Genomic DNA, 14803 nt, shown 5'->3' with positions numbered 1-14803 from the left:
ATCTGTCTTAACCGATGTGTGAAGTTACAGTCAGAATGATCCATCAGACCACAACAACCTCCCCCCCCACCACCACCACCGCCACTCCTTCAGAGTGCAGGCACTGCACATCCAACCCCCCCCATCACCACCGCCACTCCTTCAGAGTGCAGGCACTGCACATCCAACCTTCCCACCACTACCACTCCTTCAGAGTGCAGGCACTGCACATCCAACCCCCCCATCACCACTACCACTCCTTCAGAGTGCAGGCACTGCACATCCAACCCCCCCCCACCACCACCGCCACTCCTTCAGAGTGCAGGCACTGCACATCCAACCCCCCCCCCATCACCACTACCACTCCTTCAGAGTGCAGGCACTGCACATCCAACCCCCCCCCCCCCCCCATCACCACTACCACTCCTTCAGAGTGCAGGCACTGCACATCCAACCCCCCCCCATCACCACTACCACTCCTTCAGTGTGTAGGCACTTCACATCTAACCTCCAGAATTGAGGTCCAGCTAACCAATTTCCCTGAATTCCTTCATATATTTTACGCTGTATGGCATCAGATTCATTATCTTTCATCTCGCACGTTTCCAGTACCTTTGCATTCACCTGTCAACACCATTTATGCAGTAAATATCTTTTAACAGCCATGGTAACACCAAGCATCTGTGTCTAAGGTTCGTCTTTACTTCTCTCCCTGCATACCCTGCTATTCCAAACATATATTTACCTCACACTGCTCACCTTTCCCCTATCACATGTCTTTTGTAAAGCCATGATTGGGACGGAACATCGCCTTACATTGTCTAAATATGGTTCACACACATGTAAATACCTGGTCTACACATTTCTTAACCTTCCTGAACGCTCCTTGTTTATCTGCAATCCTAATCTCTGTCGTACTTGTAATTCTTTCAATAATTCTACTGGACACTTTATCCAGTATATTCACCAGGCTTATTTCTCTATAATTCTTACACTCTCTGGTCCCCTCTCAACCAATTTTTAGACACCTTTCCTTCTTTCATGCATATATGGAACACATACACCAACCACTCCAAAATATATCCCCAGTTGCCTTCAATAACTCAAAGTCTTTTATCCCATTTGTCCCAGTTGCTGTACCACCATTCATGGTACCCTCTGCCTCGTGCACTTCTCCAGGCTCACCTTTGGCCCGTCCTTACTCCTACTAAATCCTATTCTTCCCTGCCCAATGTATGAAATTTCCACCTTTCATCAGCATCCTCAAATTATCCTCTCAATAATAATAATTACAAGGGACTTCTTATAGTGTTAGCCACTTCAGACACTTGAGCAGAAACATTTTACCAGACGTGGTTCACGGGTGCACTTGAGTGGACACGCTTCACGACACATTACATAATAATGTGACGAATATTAGTGAACTTTTCCAGCCCTGGGTTCCTGTCCGTACCTTAGTGTGTCTGCAGAGGGACTGACCCTTCCTCCAGTCTCTGTCACGCTGTTGCTTGATCCAGGAGGAGGAGGAGAAGGAGGAGGAGGAGGAGGAGGAAGAAGAGAGAAGGAGGGAGGGAAGACCTAAGGCTTCTCTTCCTCGATTCTTCTTCTTTCACCCCCACCTCCTCCCCTTCACACTCCCTTATCTGACTGGGAAGGTGTTCACCCTTTCTCGTGCGTTCCCTATCACCCTCTTTCCCAAACGATATATCAAGAAGTTCTTCCCTTCCCCTTCCACCCTTCTCCATTTCTTCCATAACCCCCTTCCCATCCTTTATTAAGCCCTTCTCATCCTCTTCTTGCCGTTCCACATTATCTTCTACCCTTTTTACTTCCTGTAACTACTCCTCTTCTAGCCCCTCCTCATTGTCTCGTAGCCATTTTTACCTCGTCGTCTTCCCTGCACCAACCTCAACTCGCCTAAAGCGTCAACAAAACCCCACAATGTCATTAGAGACGTTATGACTTACTGAAGCATCGGTTAATAATGCCTTATATGCCTTCACTCGTAAGGTCTCTCAGGTGTCACTCTTTCCTTGTGCTTCAAGTCTAACAACGTGACCACTCAAATATTATGTCCAACTGCACAATTTCGCGAGTTTATTACTAATTACTGCTATTACTAGTACTACTATTTCTGCTGCTGCTGCTGCTGCTTGCTGCTGCTGCTGCTGCTGCTGCTGCTGCTGCTGCTGCTGCTGCTGCTTGCTGCTGCTGCTGCTTGCTGCTGCTGCTGCTTGCTGCTGCTGCTGCTGCTTGCTGCTGCTGCTTGCTGCTGCTGCTGCTTGCTGCTGCTGTTTGCTGCTGCTGCTTGCTGCTGCTGCTTGCTGCTGCTGCTGCTGATTGCTGCTGCTGCTGCTTCTTGCTGCTGCTGCTGCTTCTTGCTGCTGCTGCTGCTGCTGCTGCTGCTGCTGCTGCTTGCTGCTGCTGCTGCTTCTTGCTGCTGCTGCTTCTTGCTGCTGCTGCTGCTTGCTGCTGCTGCTTGCTGCTGCTGCTTGCTGCTGCTTGCTGCTGCTGCTGCTTGCTGCTGCTGCTTGCTGCTGCTGTTGCTGCTTGCTGCTGCTTGCTGCTGCTTGCTGCTGCTGCTTGCTGCTGCTTGCTGCTGCTGCTTGCTGCTGCTGCTTGCTGCTGCTGCTTGCTGCTGCTACTGCTTGCTGCTGCTTGCTGCTTGTTGCTGCTTGCTGCTGCTACTGCTTGCTGCTGCTTGTTGCTGCTTGCTGCTTGCTGCTGCTTGCTGCTGCTGCTTGCTGCTGCTTGCTGCTGCTGCTGCTTGCTGCTGCTGCTTGCTGCTGCTGCTTGCTGCTGCTGCTGCTGCTTGCTGCTGCTGCTTGCTGCTGCTTGCTGCTGCTTGCTGCTGCTGCTGCTTACTGACCCACTTCATGTAATTCTATGTTTCAGATGATAGAAATGAACAATTTATGGCAGCCTTAAGACAGGATTTCGTGACTTTCTTATAAGTGACCGACGGAACACTAGAGTTATGATAAAGTATCGGTACCGCTGAGTATCGGCCAATTTTGATAGTATAGCTACGTTTGATGGCATCGGTGTTGGCCTGAAATTGAGTATCAGTATCGGGAAAAAGTTTTGGCGTCATCCCATCACTACAAAATGATGCACAATAAAATAGACCACAGGCAAAGCTAGTATTGTGTGTGTGTGTGTGAGAGAGAGAGAGAGAGAGAGAGAGAGAGAGAGAGAGAGAGAGAGAGAGAGAGAGAGAGAGAGAGAGAGAGAGAGAGACGAGATGACATCTGAGAGGCAGTAATGGAAAAGTCCATCAGCCACCACGGTTAAGACATCACCAGGACGCGAATACAGTGTAAACTGATGTGTGTAGATCCGCTCTTTATTCTAAGTGGAAATTTGAGAAATTGAAAACAAGAGAGACTCGTACGAGCCAATAGCTGCATGGACAGACTACCTGGAGAACAGAAGGCAGGAACGGAGTCCCCCAAGGATCAGTATTAGGACCCACGTTATATTACATGGTCAGACTACCTGGAGAACAGAAGGCTGGAACGGAGTCCCCCAAGGATCAGTATTAGGACCCACGTTATATTACATGGTCAGACTACCTGGAGAACAGAAGGCAGGAACGGAGTCCCCCAAGGATCAGTATTAGGACCCACGTTATATTACATGGTCAGACTACCTGGAGAACAGAAGGCAGGAACGGAGTCCCCCAAGGATCAGTATTCGGACCCATGCTATATTACATGGACAGACTACCTGGAGAACAGAAGGCAGGAACGGAGTCCCCCAAGGATCAGTATTCGGGCCCATGTTATATTACATGGACAGACTACCTGGAGAACAGAAGGCAGGAACGGAGTCCCCCAAGGATCAGTATTCAGACCCATGTTATATTACATGGTCAGACTACCTGGAGAACAGAAGGCAGGAACGGAGTCCTCCAAGGATCAGTATTCGGACCCATGCTATATTACATAGACTACCTGGAGAACAGAAGGCAGGAACGGAGTCCCCAAGGATCAGTATTCGGACCCATGCTATATTACATGGTCAGACTACCTGGAGAACAGAAGGCAGGAACGGAGTCCCCCAAGGATCAGTATTAGGACCCACGTTATATTACATGGACAGACTACCTGGAGAACAGAAGGCAGGAACGGAGTCCCCCAAGGATCAGTATTCGGACCCATGCTATATTACATGGTCAGACTACCTGGAGAACATAAGGCAGGAACGGAGTCCCCCAAGGATCAGTATTCGGACCCATGCTATATTACATGGACAGACTACCTGGAGAACAGAAGGCAGGAACGGAGTCCCCCAAGGATCAGTATTCGGACCCATGCTATATTACATGGACAGACTACCTGGAGAACAGAAGGCAGGAACGGAGTCCCCCAAGGATCAGTATTCGGACCCATGATGTACGCAAATAACCTGTTGAAGGAAATGAATTCTATATATCAAATCATGCACGAGTTAAATTGCTGAGGTAAATAACCGGAAAGGACAAGGCGGTTCCAAGACATCTTGAACAAGACCAAGGGAAGTTCCAAGACATCTTGAACAAGACCAAGGGAAGTTCCAAGACATCTTGAACAAGACCAAGGGAAGTTCCAAGACATCTTGAACAAGACCAAGGGAAGTTCCAAGACATCTTGAACAAGACCAAGGGAAGTTCCAAGACATCTTGAACAAGACCAAGGGAAGTTCCAAGACATCTTGAACAAGACCAAGGGAAGTTCCAAGACATCTTGAACAAGACCAAGGGAAGTTCCAAGACATCTTTGAACAGGTCAGTGGTGACCTGTACTTAACTCAGTGGTGACCTGTACTTAACTCAGTGGTGACCTGTACTTAACTCAGTGGTGACCTGTACTTAACTCAGTGGTGACCTGTACTTAACTCAGTGGTGACCTGTACTTAACTCAGTGGTGACCTGTACTTAACTCTGTGAAGAAGTATTTTGTGTGCTCCCATGGACTGAACCAAGATGCCCTCCATCGAGCAACTTTACCAGCAACTTAAGGAAGAATTGAGGGTAGCGAAGATGAAGATACGGCGATTGACCGAGGAAAACAAGAGGATTCGTAGTAGTCCTCCTGTTTCGAGTCCTCAGGACAAGAAGGGATCGTGGTCAGTGGCTGGACAGCAGGGGACGACGAAGTTGACGATCAAGAAGACGAATGGAAAGCCAGAAACGATGAAGAAGAAAGAGACTGCTGTGGAAACTCCTGTGGAAACCTCCAACGCATTCTCGGTGCTACCCGACGAATGTGAGTCGACTACTGGGATCGTCACGACGAACGACAACAAGGAAGGTAAGAATATTGTTGTTGTTGGGGACAGCCAGGTTAGATACATGGATAGGGCATTCTGCTTGAAGGACAGGAGTAGGAGACAGAGGGTTTGCTTTCCTGGGGCTGGGATGGAGGACATTGTTAGCCGGCTTGACAGCATCATGAACGGTAATGGGATCAATCCTATTATTTGCCTCAGTGCTGGAGGCAATGATGTAGGCAAGCGTAGAAGTGAGGATTTAGTTAGAAAGTTCAGGACAGCTATAGACATAATTAGGAAGAAGGGGGGGGCGCCCTGTTATATGTGGCATTTTGCCAAGAAGAGGTGTTGGTAATGAATGGTTGTCCAGAGCAATTGGTATTAATTGTTGGCTGGATAAACACTGTAAGGATAATGCAGTACCATTCATTGACAACTGGGACAACTTCTATGGCCGAAATGACATGTATGCCAGGGATGGGGTTCACTTATCCAGGGCAGGTGTGGGTTTTCTTGCTAACTCAGTTGAGGGGGTTGTTAGGACTTTAAACTACGATTAGTTAGAGATATGGGTTTAGAAATGATAAATAATGAGTATGGATATATTGACTTATGCTCTGATATTAAGAATCTTAATAGTAACTGTCATGGAGTAACTCTGGGTAATGATAATTTCAGAAATTGTGTAAAAACAAAGATGAATAGGAAAAATGTGCAGAAGAAAAAACATATGATGGTATTTTATGCTAACAGTCGAAGTGCAAGAAATAAAATTAATGAACTACGTTTGGTAGCATGTGCTGGGAACTTTGATATTGCATTAACTGAAACGTGGTATGATTTAAAGAGTCGGGATATGACTGCTGAGTGTAATATTCAGGGATTTAAGTTGCTCAATGTGGATAGATGTAATGGGAAAGGGGGAGGAGTTGCATTGTATGTTCGAGAAAATATTAATTGTTGCATAAAAACAGGTATAAAAATAGATGGAGCAGTAACAGAGTCTGTTTGGGTAGAGTTCGTGGAGGGTCAAGAAAAACTAATTCTAGGTGTAATATACCGACCTCCAAGCTTGGATCACGATAGAGGGAGACTTCTTTGGGACGAAATTGTTAGGGCTTCTGGACACAGTAACATAGTCATAGTAGGGGACTTTAACTTTAGTCAAATTGACTGGAATTCTTTGACAGGTAATCTAGAGTCCAGTGACTTTATGGAAACAGTTCAGGACTGTTTTCTGAAACAGAGTGTAACTGAGCCTGCCAGGGGTAATAATTTGCTAGACCTAGTCTTGTCAAATAAGGAAACACTCGTGAATAATCTGGAGATCACTGAAGAGCTTGCCGCAAGTGATCACAAATCCTTCACTTTTTAGCATTAATTGGGAATGCAAGAATAATGATAATACAGTAAAAATCCCTGATTTTCGTTCTGCCGATTATAATGGACTTAGGGAACATCTGTCTAATCTTGATTGGGGTTATCTAGCTAATGATTTTGAACATTATATTGTTTCATACTATGGAACAATGCTCTTCTCCAGACTGAGGGACTGACCACCTCAAAACTTTAAGGGTGATGGACTGATTACATCGTCTTCAAGTATCTTCTGCTTCTATCAACTTTTCTGTACTTGACTGAAGAAGCCTACTGTGTAGGCGAAACGTTTCATAATAAAGATACCTAACTGTTGCATATGTGTCTTACCTAACAGCTAATGATTTTATTGACGATAATCATACTTATGAATATGAAGGGATCTGCTTTTATGATTGTTTTCTTAATAATGTACACAGTGCCCAGAGTATATACATCCCCCAGAGAGAAATTAGGTCTAATAATAACGATCCCAAATGGGTTAACAGGAGGCTAAAGCATCTGTTAGGGGAGAAAAGGGGAATTTATATGCGCATCAGAAGAGGAGAGGTTAACCTTACTGACCAATATGTTCAGCTTAAAAGAGAAGTAAAAAAGGCGATTAGAAAGGCTAAACGTGACTATGAAATTAGAGTTGCTAATGAATCAAAGACTAATCCAAAGGGGTTCTTTCAAGTGTATAGGACGAAGGTGAAGGAAAAAGTAGGACCTCTGAAATCTGGGAATGGACAGCTGACGGATAATGAACTGGAAATGTGTTCCTTATTTAATGACTATTTTTTGTCAGTTTTTACACAGGAAGATGTAAATGAGATTCCAGTAATTAAAAATTATTTAGTTTCTGATGAATTTAAGTTAATTAATATTACTGTCACGAGGGACACGGTTATTAAACAGATAGACAAACTGAAACAAAATAAGTCCCCGGGACCCGGTGAGTTGTTTTCCAGGGTACTTAAGGAATGCAAGATGGAGCTTAGTCAGCCATTAACGAGTGTATTCAATGCGTCCATCCTTACCGGTGTTGTGCCAGAGTTGTGGAAGATGGCTAATGTGGTTCCTATATTCAAATCAGGGGATAAGTCCACTCCTTCAAATTACCGTCCAATAAGCCTGACATCTACAGTGGGCAAGTTATTAGAATCAATTATAGCTGACATTATCAGAAGTCACCTTGAAGAGCATAACTTGATAAATGAATCTCAGCATGGATTCACGAGAGGTCGTTCCTGCCTGACAAACTTACTGGCGTTCTTCAATAGAACATTTGAGGCAGTTGACAGTGATAAGGAATATGATATTGTTTATTTGGATTTTAGTAAAGCCTTCGATAGAGTACCTCACAAGAGACTCTTAAGAAAAGTGGCAGCTCATGGTATAGGAGGTAAAGTTCTAGCATGGATTGAGGTATGACTTACCAATAAAAAGCAGAGAGTTACCGTTAATGGAGTGAAATCTGAATGTGGATTAGTCACTAGTGGCGTTCCACAAGGATCAGTTTTAGGCCCTCTCTTGTTCATAATTTACATTAATGACCTTGATGAAGGGATTACGAGTGACATGAGTAAATTTGCTGATGATACAAAGATAGGCCGTATAATTCACTCTGAGGAGGATATCAATGAACTCCAGGACGATTTGGACAAATTAATGTCTTGGTCTGAAAAATGGCAGATGAAGTTTAATGTGGATAAGTGTAAGGTACTTGCCCTTGGTAATGAAAATAACCCTCGAAGTTATAATCTAGGTGAAGTAGAGCTTAATCATACAGAATGTGAAAAAGACTTGGGAGTCATGGTAAGCAGAAATCTAAAGCCAAGACAGCAGTGCCTTAGTGTGCGCAACAAGGCTAACAGATTACTCACTCAGATTACTTGGATTTAACTCAAGAAGTATAAGTAACATAAGTCCAAAAGTTATTTTACAGCTCTATACATCACTAGTGAGGCCTCATTTAGATTATGCTGCTCAGTTTTGGTCCCCTTACTACAGGATGGATATATAAAGTAAAAGGACACAAGTGCAACTAATGTGACATTTATTGTGGCAACGTTTCGCTCTCCAGGAGCTTTATCAAGCCATTACAAACTACTACTACCACTAGTGAACATCGAAATGGTACCTCACTAGTATTCACCTCACTCTGAGCCTTTATATACCCTCTGTGTCCATGTATTGTTTGTAATGAAGAATTGAGACACTTATGCAACACATGGGAATCTTTATTGAAGAAACGTTTCGCCACACAGTGGCTTCATCAGTCCAATACAAAGTAGAAATGGGTAAGGAGAGTAGAAGTATGAGGTAATCAGTCCCTCAACCTGGATTCGATGTGTTCAGTCCATCACTCTTGTAGTAAGTGCAGCATAGGGCCAGAGAGGTGGCTTATATACTGCGGTGAGATGAGTTGAAGCAGGAGGAGGCGGGATCTTAGTGGGACCTGCCACTAATGGTACAAAGACTTCAACGCTTGCCCAAACCTTTGGACGATGACCTACTTACATTAGTGGCAGGTCCCACTAAGATCCCGCCTCCTCCTGCTTCAACTCATCTCACCGCAGTATATAAGCCACCTCTCTGGCCCTATGCTGCACTTACTACAAGAGTGATGGACTGAACACATCGAATCCAGGTTGAGGGACTGATTACCTCATACTTCTACTCTGGAAATAAATGGTATAAAATACCGACACAATGGCAATATAAACACAAATGCAGTATAATGTGATCCTTTATTGACTACGTTTCGCCCACACAGTGGGCTTTTTCAAGTCACAAACAGAACTTGAAACAGGACTTGAAAAAGCCCACTGTGTGGGCGAAACGTAGTCAATAAAGGATCACATTGAAAGTTAAGACACATGTGCAACATCTGGATATCTTTATTGTAGTAGACGTTTCGCCATCCAGTGGCTTTATCAATACAGATTCTAGGACATAATAGGAAGACAGTAGAACTATATACAAAAGATGAGGTAATCAGTCCCTCGGCCTTGGAGTTAGTGTTCACAGCATCGTGGTGGAGGAGAGTCTTCCTATTATGTCCTAGAATCTGTATTGATAAAGCCACTGGATGGCGAAACGTCTACTACAATAAAGATATCCAGATGTTGCACATGTGTCTTAACTTTCATATTGTCGGTATTTTATACCTTTCTTTGCACAAAGGATCACATTATACTGCATTTGTGTTTATATTGCCATACTTCTACTCTCCTTACCCATTTCTACTTTGTTATTGGACTGATGAAGCCACTGTGTGGCGAAACGTTTCTTCAATAAAGATTCCCATGTGTTGCATAAGTGTCTCAATTCTTCAACTTGTCGGTTTTCAAAACCATTCATCACATTGTTTGTAATGGCTTGATAAAGCTCCTGGAGAGCGAAACGTTGCCACAATAAATGTCACATTAGTTGCACTTGTGTCCTTTTACTTTACATATTGTCGGTAATTCTACCAACTTTATTACAGGATGGACATAGACTCATTAGAGAACATACAGAGAAGAATGACTAAAATGATTTACTGTGTAAGGAACCTCCCGTATGAAGATAGACTCAAAGCCTTAAATCTCCACTCTCTGGAGAGGCGTAGAATGAGGGGAGATATCATTGAAGTGTATAAGTGGATGACGGGCATAAACAAGGGAGATATTAATAAAGTACTGAGGGTGTCGAACCAGGAATGATGGATTTAAGTTGGATAAATTTAGATTTAGAAAGGACATAGGTAAGTACTGGTTTTCTAACAGAGTTGTAGATGCGTGGAACAGTCTTCCCAGTGGGGTGATAGAGGCTAGGACCTTGGGTAGCTTTAAGAAGAGACTGGACAAATATATGAGTGGGAGGGGCTGGGTTTGATTGGTGTCATTGGGTACGGGAGTTATTTCTAGGGAAGCTTTAGGTAGTAGTCGTTTTGATAAGGACCTGCCTCGCATGGGCCAGTAGGCCTTCTGCAGTGTTCCTCCATTCTTATGTTCTTATGTATACTGCACACACTATCATTACAGTGGACCCCCGGTTAACGATATTTTTTCACTCCAGAAGTATGTTCAGGTGCCAGTACTGACCGAATTTGTTCCCATAAGGAATATTGTGAAGTAGATTAGTCCATTTCAGACCCCCAAACATACACGTACAAACGCACTTACATAAATACACTTACATAATTGGTCGCATTCAGAGGTAATCGTTATGCGGGGGTCCACTGTATTACTCAGATTCTGACAAGTGTAAAGAGAATACGACAGACTTCACATATTCACAGCGTCTCTGCTTCAGGTCTTTTAACACTATTATTACAATGGTATACAATACCGACAGGTTGTTAGGTAAGACACATAGGCAACAGTTAGGCAACTTTATTCCGAAACGTTTCGCCTACACAGTAGGCTTCTTCAGTCGAATACAGAAAGTAGGCAGGAACAGTAGAGATGTGAAGACGATGTAATCAGTCCATCACCCTTGAAGTCGTAGAATTTGAGGTTGTCAGTCCCTCAGAAAACGCCTTAGACAACCCTTTCAAGTATCTTCTGCTTCTATCAACTTTTCTGTACTTGACTGACGAAGCCTACTGTGTAGGCGAAACGTTTCATAATAAAGATACCTAACTGTTGCATATGTGTCTTACCTAACAAGTGAGAACTGTTGGATCTGAGAGGGACCTGACCTCTCAGTGGCTACATTCTCACTACTACTACTACTACTACTACTCTGCACCTCTCCTTCCGACAGTATTTAAGTCTCCGCACTGTCGCTTGATCTTCAGATAGTTCCTGACTATGGAACTGAACTTCTCCAGGCTGAGGGACTGACAACCTCAAATTCTACGACTTCAAGGGTGATGGACTGATTACATCGTCTTCACATCTCTACTGTTCCTGCCTACTTTCTGTATTCGACTGAAGAAGCCTACTGTGTAGGCGAAACGTTTCGGAATAAAGTTGTCTAACTGTTGCACATTAAAATGGTATAAAATACCGACAGGTTGTTAGGTAAGACACATATGCAACAGTTAGGTATCTTTATTATGCTCTTCTCCAGACTGAGGGACTGACCACCTCAAAACTTTAAGGGTGATGGACTGATTACATCGTCTTCAAGTGTCTTCTGCTTCTATCAACTTTTATGTACTCGACTGAAGAAGCCTACTGTGTAGGCGAAACGTTTCATAATAAAGATACCTAACTGTTGCATATGTGTCTTACCTAACTAACTGTTGCATATGTGTCTTACCTAACTAACTGTTGCATATGTGTCTTACCTAACAACGAATATATTGTTGTCAAAGAGGAAGTCTGGGTTAAAAGTGGCAACACCGCCTTTTAAAAATCACTTCCCTCTTTGGTCAGGTTGGCACCCACGTGACCCCACGCTGGCACCCTCCTGACCTCACGCTGGCACCCACGTGACCCCACGCTGGCACCCTCCCGACCTCACGCTGGTACCCACGTGACCCCACGCTGGCACCCACGTGACCCCACGCTAGCCTCAGAGCCAATAATGTGGATCAGTCGTGGCAGTGTTCCGCGGTGAGCAACACCAGACACCTGCAAGTAACTCGATGACGTTATCTTCTGCCTGCTTGGAGTTACTGCTGTCAAAGGTACCTGTCGATAGACACTTGGTCTGTTTGTGTGTGGAAGATACCCGAAGATTACCTGGTACCCCGGCTTCGTTAGACCCCGAGGTAGTTAGGTCCTAGAGTTCGTTAGGTCCCCGGGTTCATTAGGCCTTGGGTTCATTAGGCCTTGGGTTCATTAGGCCTTGGGTTCATTAGGCCTTGGGTTCATTAGGCCTTGGGTTCATTAGGCCTTGGGTTCATTAGGCCCAAAGGATATTAGGCTCCCAGGTTCGTTAAAACCTGGTTCATTCATTAAGACCCTTGGTTCGTTAAAACCGTGGGCTCGTTAAGACGCCGGGTTTATTTAAAAAAAAAAAGCCAGTTCTTTATGGCCCTGGGTTCATTTCCTGTTCAATTATTCCGATCAGGGGGTCTTCAAGAGGGCTTCTGATCCAAGGACTTAGAGCTGCGTTATCTACCGGTGGCCTGGTGGCTAAAGCTCCCGCTTCACACACGGAGGGCCCGGGTTCGATTCCCGGCGGGTGGAAACATTTCGACACGTTTCCTTACACCTGTTGTCCTGTTCACCTAGCAGCAAATAGGTACCTGGGTGTTAGTCGACTGGTGTGGGTCGCATCCTGGGGGACAAGATTAAGGACCACAATGGAAATAAGTTAGACAGTCCTCGATGACGCACTGACTTTCTTGGGTTATCCTGGGTGGCTAACCCTCCGGGGTTAAAAATCCGAACGAAATCTTATCTTATCTTATCTACCTCGGCTCAAAACACACCACCTTCCCCTTTCATAGCAGTCGCAGGAACGCTTCATGCACAACGATTACACGTGAATACACGTCACACGTGACTTCCTGGCTGGTCCAAGTTATTCCAGGTGTCAAAAAACATCAGACCAATACAAAAGGTGTTTCCAGCAGTTCTGGCGCTGGTTGTCACAGTCTGGTTGATCAGGCCATCAACCTAGAGACTTGTCTGGGAGCGGAAAGAGAAAATGACACCCGAAATCATCTTAACGTAACTTTCAGGTACATACCTCGATGGTTTAGAAAGACACGTAAGCAAACACTATAACACATTTGTGCAAGAAAGGTATAAAATACCGACAATATGAAAGTTAAGACACATGTGCAACATCTGGATATCTTTATTGTAGACGTTTCGCCATCCAGTGACTTTATCAATACAGATTCTAGGACATAATAGGAAGACAGTAGAACTATATACAAAAGATGAGGTAATCAGTCCCTCAGCCTTGGAGTTAGTGTTCACAGCATCGTGGTGGAGGAGATTCTCCTCCACCACGATGTGTGTGTGGGTGTGTGTGGGTGTGTGTGTGGGTGTGTGTGTGGGGGTGTGGGTGGGTGTGTGTGTGGGGGTGTGTGTGGGGGTGTGGGTGGGTGGGTGTGTGTGTATGTGTATGGGTGTGTGTGTGGGTGTGTGTGTGTGTGGGTGGGTGTGTGGGTGGGTGTGTGTGGGTGTGTGGGGGAGTGTGTGTGGGTGTGTGGGGGTGTGTGGGGGTGTGTGGGGGTATGTGGGTGGGTATGTGGATAATGTACAACCCACCACAGAACTGCAGGAGACCAAGAGAAGAATACGATGAGAGCAACAGAGCCATGGTCGACACACTAGCCGAGGTGGCCAGGAGAGCACACGTGGGGGGAGCAAAGTTACTAGTTATGGGTGATTTCAATCACAAGGAGATTGACTGGGAAAACCTGGAGCCCCATGGGGGTTCCGAAACATGGAGAGCCAAGATGATGGATGTAGTACTGGAAAACCTCATGCATCAACATGTTAGAGACACTACCAGAGAGAGAGGAGAAGATGAACCAGCAAGACTGGACGTTGTATTCACCTTGAGTAGTTCAGACATCGAGGATATCTTGTATGAAAGGCCCCTGGGAGCTAGTGATCATGTGGTTCTGTGCTTCGACTACATAGTTGAGCTCCAAGTGGAGAGAGTAGCAGGAATAGGGTGGGAAAAACCAAACTACAAAAGGGGGAACTACTCAGGCATGAGGAACTTCCTTCAAAACATTCAGTGGGAGAGGGAACTGACAGGAAAACCAGTACAAGAAATGATGGACTATGTGGCAACAAAATGCAAGGAGGCAGAGGAGAGGTTTGTTCCCAAGGGAAACAGAAATAATGGGAAGAACAGAACGAGTCCTTGGTTCACCCAAAGGTGTAGGGAGGCAAAAACTAGGTGTACTAGAGAATGGAAAAGGTACAGAAGACAGAGAACTCTGGAAAATAAAGAGATTAGCCGAAGAGCCAGAAATGAATATGCACAGATAAGAAGGGAGGCTCAGCGACAATATGAAAATGACATAGCATCGAAAGTCAAGACTGACCCGAAGCTGTTGTACAGCCACATCAGGAGGAAAACAACAGTCAAGGACCAGGTAATCAGACTGAGGAAGGGTGATGGGGAATTCACAAGCAACGACCGAGAGGTATGTCAGGAGCTCAACACGAGATTTAAAGAAGTATTTACAGTGGAAACCAGTAGGACTCCAGGAAATCAGAACAGGGGGGTACACCAGCAAGTGCTGGATGAGGTACATATAACCAAGGAGGAAGTGAAGAAGCTATGCGAACTTGACACCTCA

The 14803-nt window shown here is 44.9% G+C and overlaps 1 protein-coding gene and 1 long non-coding RNA gene across 23 annotated transcripts in view; one reads left to right on the top strand and one right to left on the bottom strand.

The window, feature by feature from the left end:
• Spn (protein phosphatase 1 regulatory subunit spinophilin) overlaps positions 1 to 14803 on the bottom strand; it is a 571930-nt gene that overhangs the window by 82367 nt on the left and 474760 nt on the right. For 7 of the 20 annotated variants that reach the window (XR_008406442.2, XM_053771354.2, XM_053771356.2 and 4 more), the window contains exon 1: positions 1433 to 1553. The exons of 6 other annotated variants lie outside the window; for them this stretch is intronic. The gene's annotated coding sequence lies outside the window, so the exon portion shown is untranslated. Of the gene's footprint in view, positions 1 to 1432; positions 1555 to 14803 lie in introns of those variants that run through there. 7 more of the 20 variants (XR_008406443.2, XM_053771364.2, XM_053771365.2 and 4 more) reach the window with 2 other exon arrangements.
• LOC138854609 (uncharacterized) overlaps positions 12004 to 14803 on the top strand; it is an 80657-nt gene continuing 77857 nt past the window's right edge. For all 3 annotated transcript variants that reach the window (XR_011393792.1, XR_011393791.1, XR_011393790.1), the window contains exon 1: positions 12004 to 12214. This is a non-coding gene — a long non-coding RNA (uncharacterized lncRNA). The remainder of the gene's footprint in view (positions 12215 to 14803) is intronic.

This window comes from Cherax quadricarinatus, chromosome 5 (genome assembly GCF_038502225.1).
Source record: "Cherax quadricarinatus isolate ZL_2023a chromosome 5, ASM3850222v1, whole genome shotgun sequence".
Lineage (NCBI taxonomy): Eukaryota > Metazoa > Arthropoda > Malacostraca > Decapoda > Parastacidae > Cherax > Cherax quadricarinatus.
This window is presented reverse-complemented; position numbering and strand designations above follow the sequence as displayed.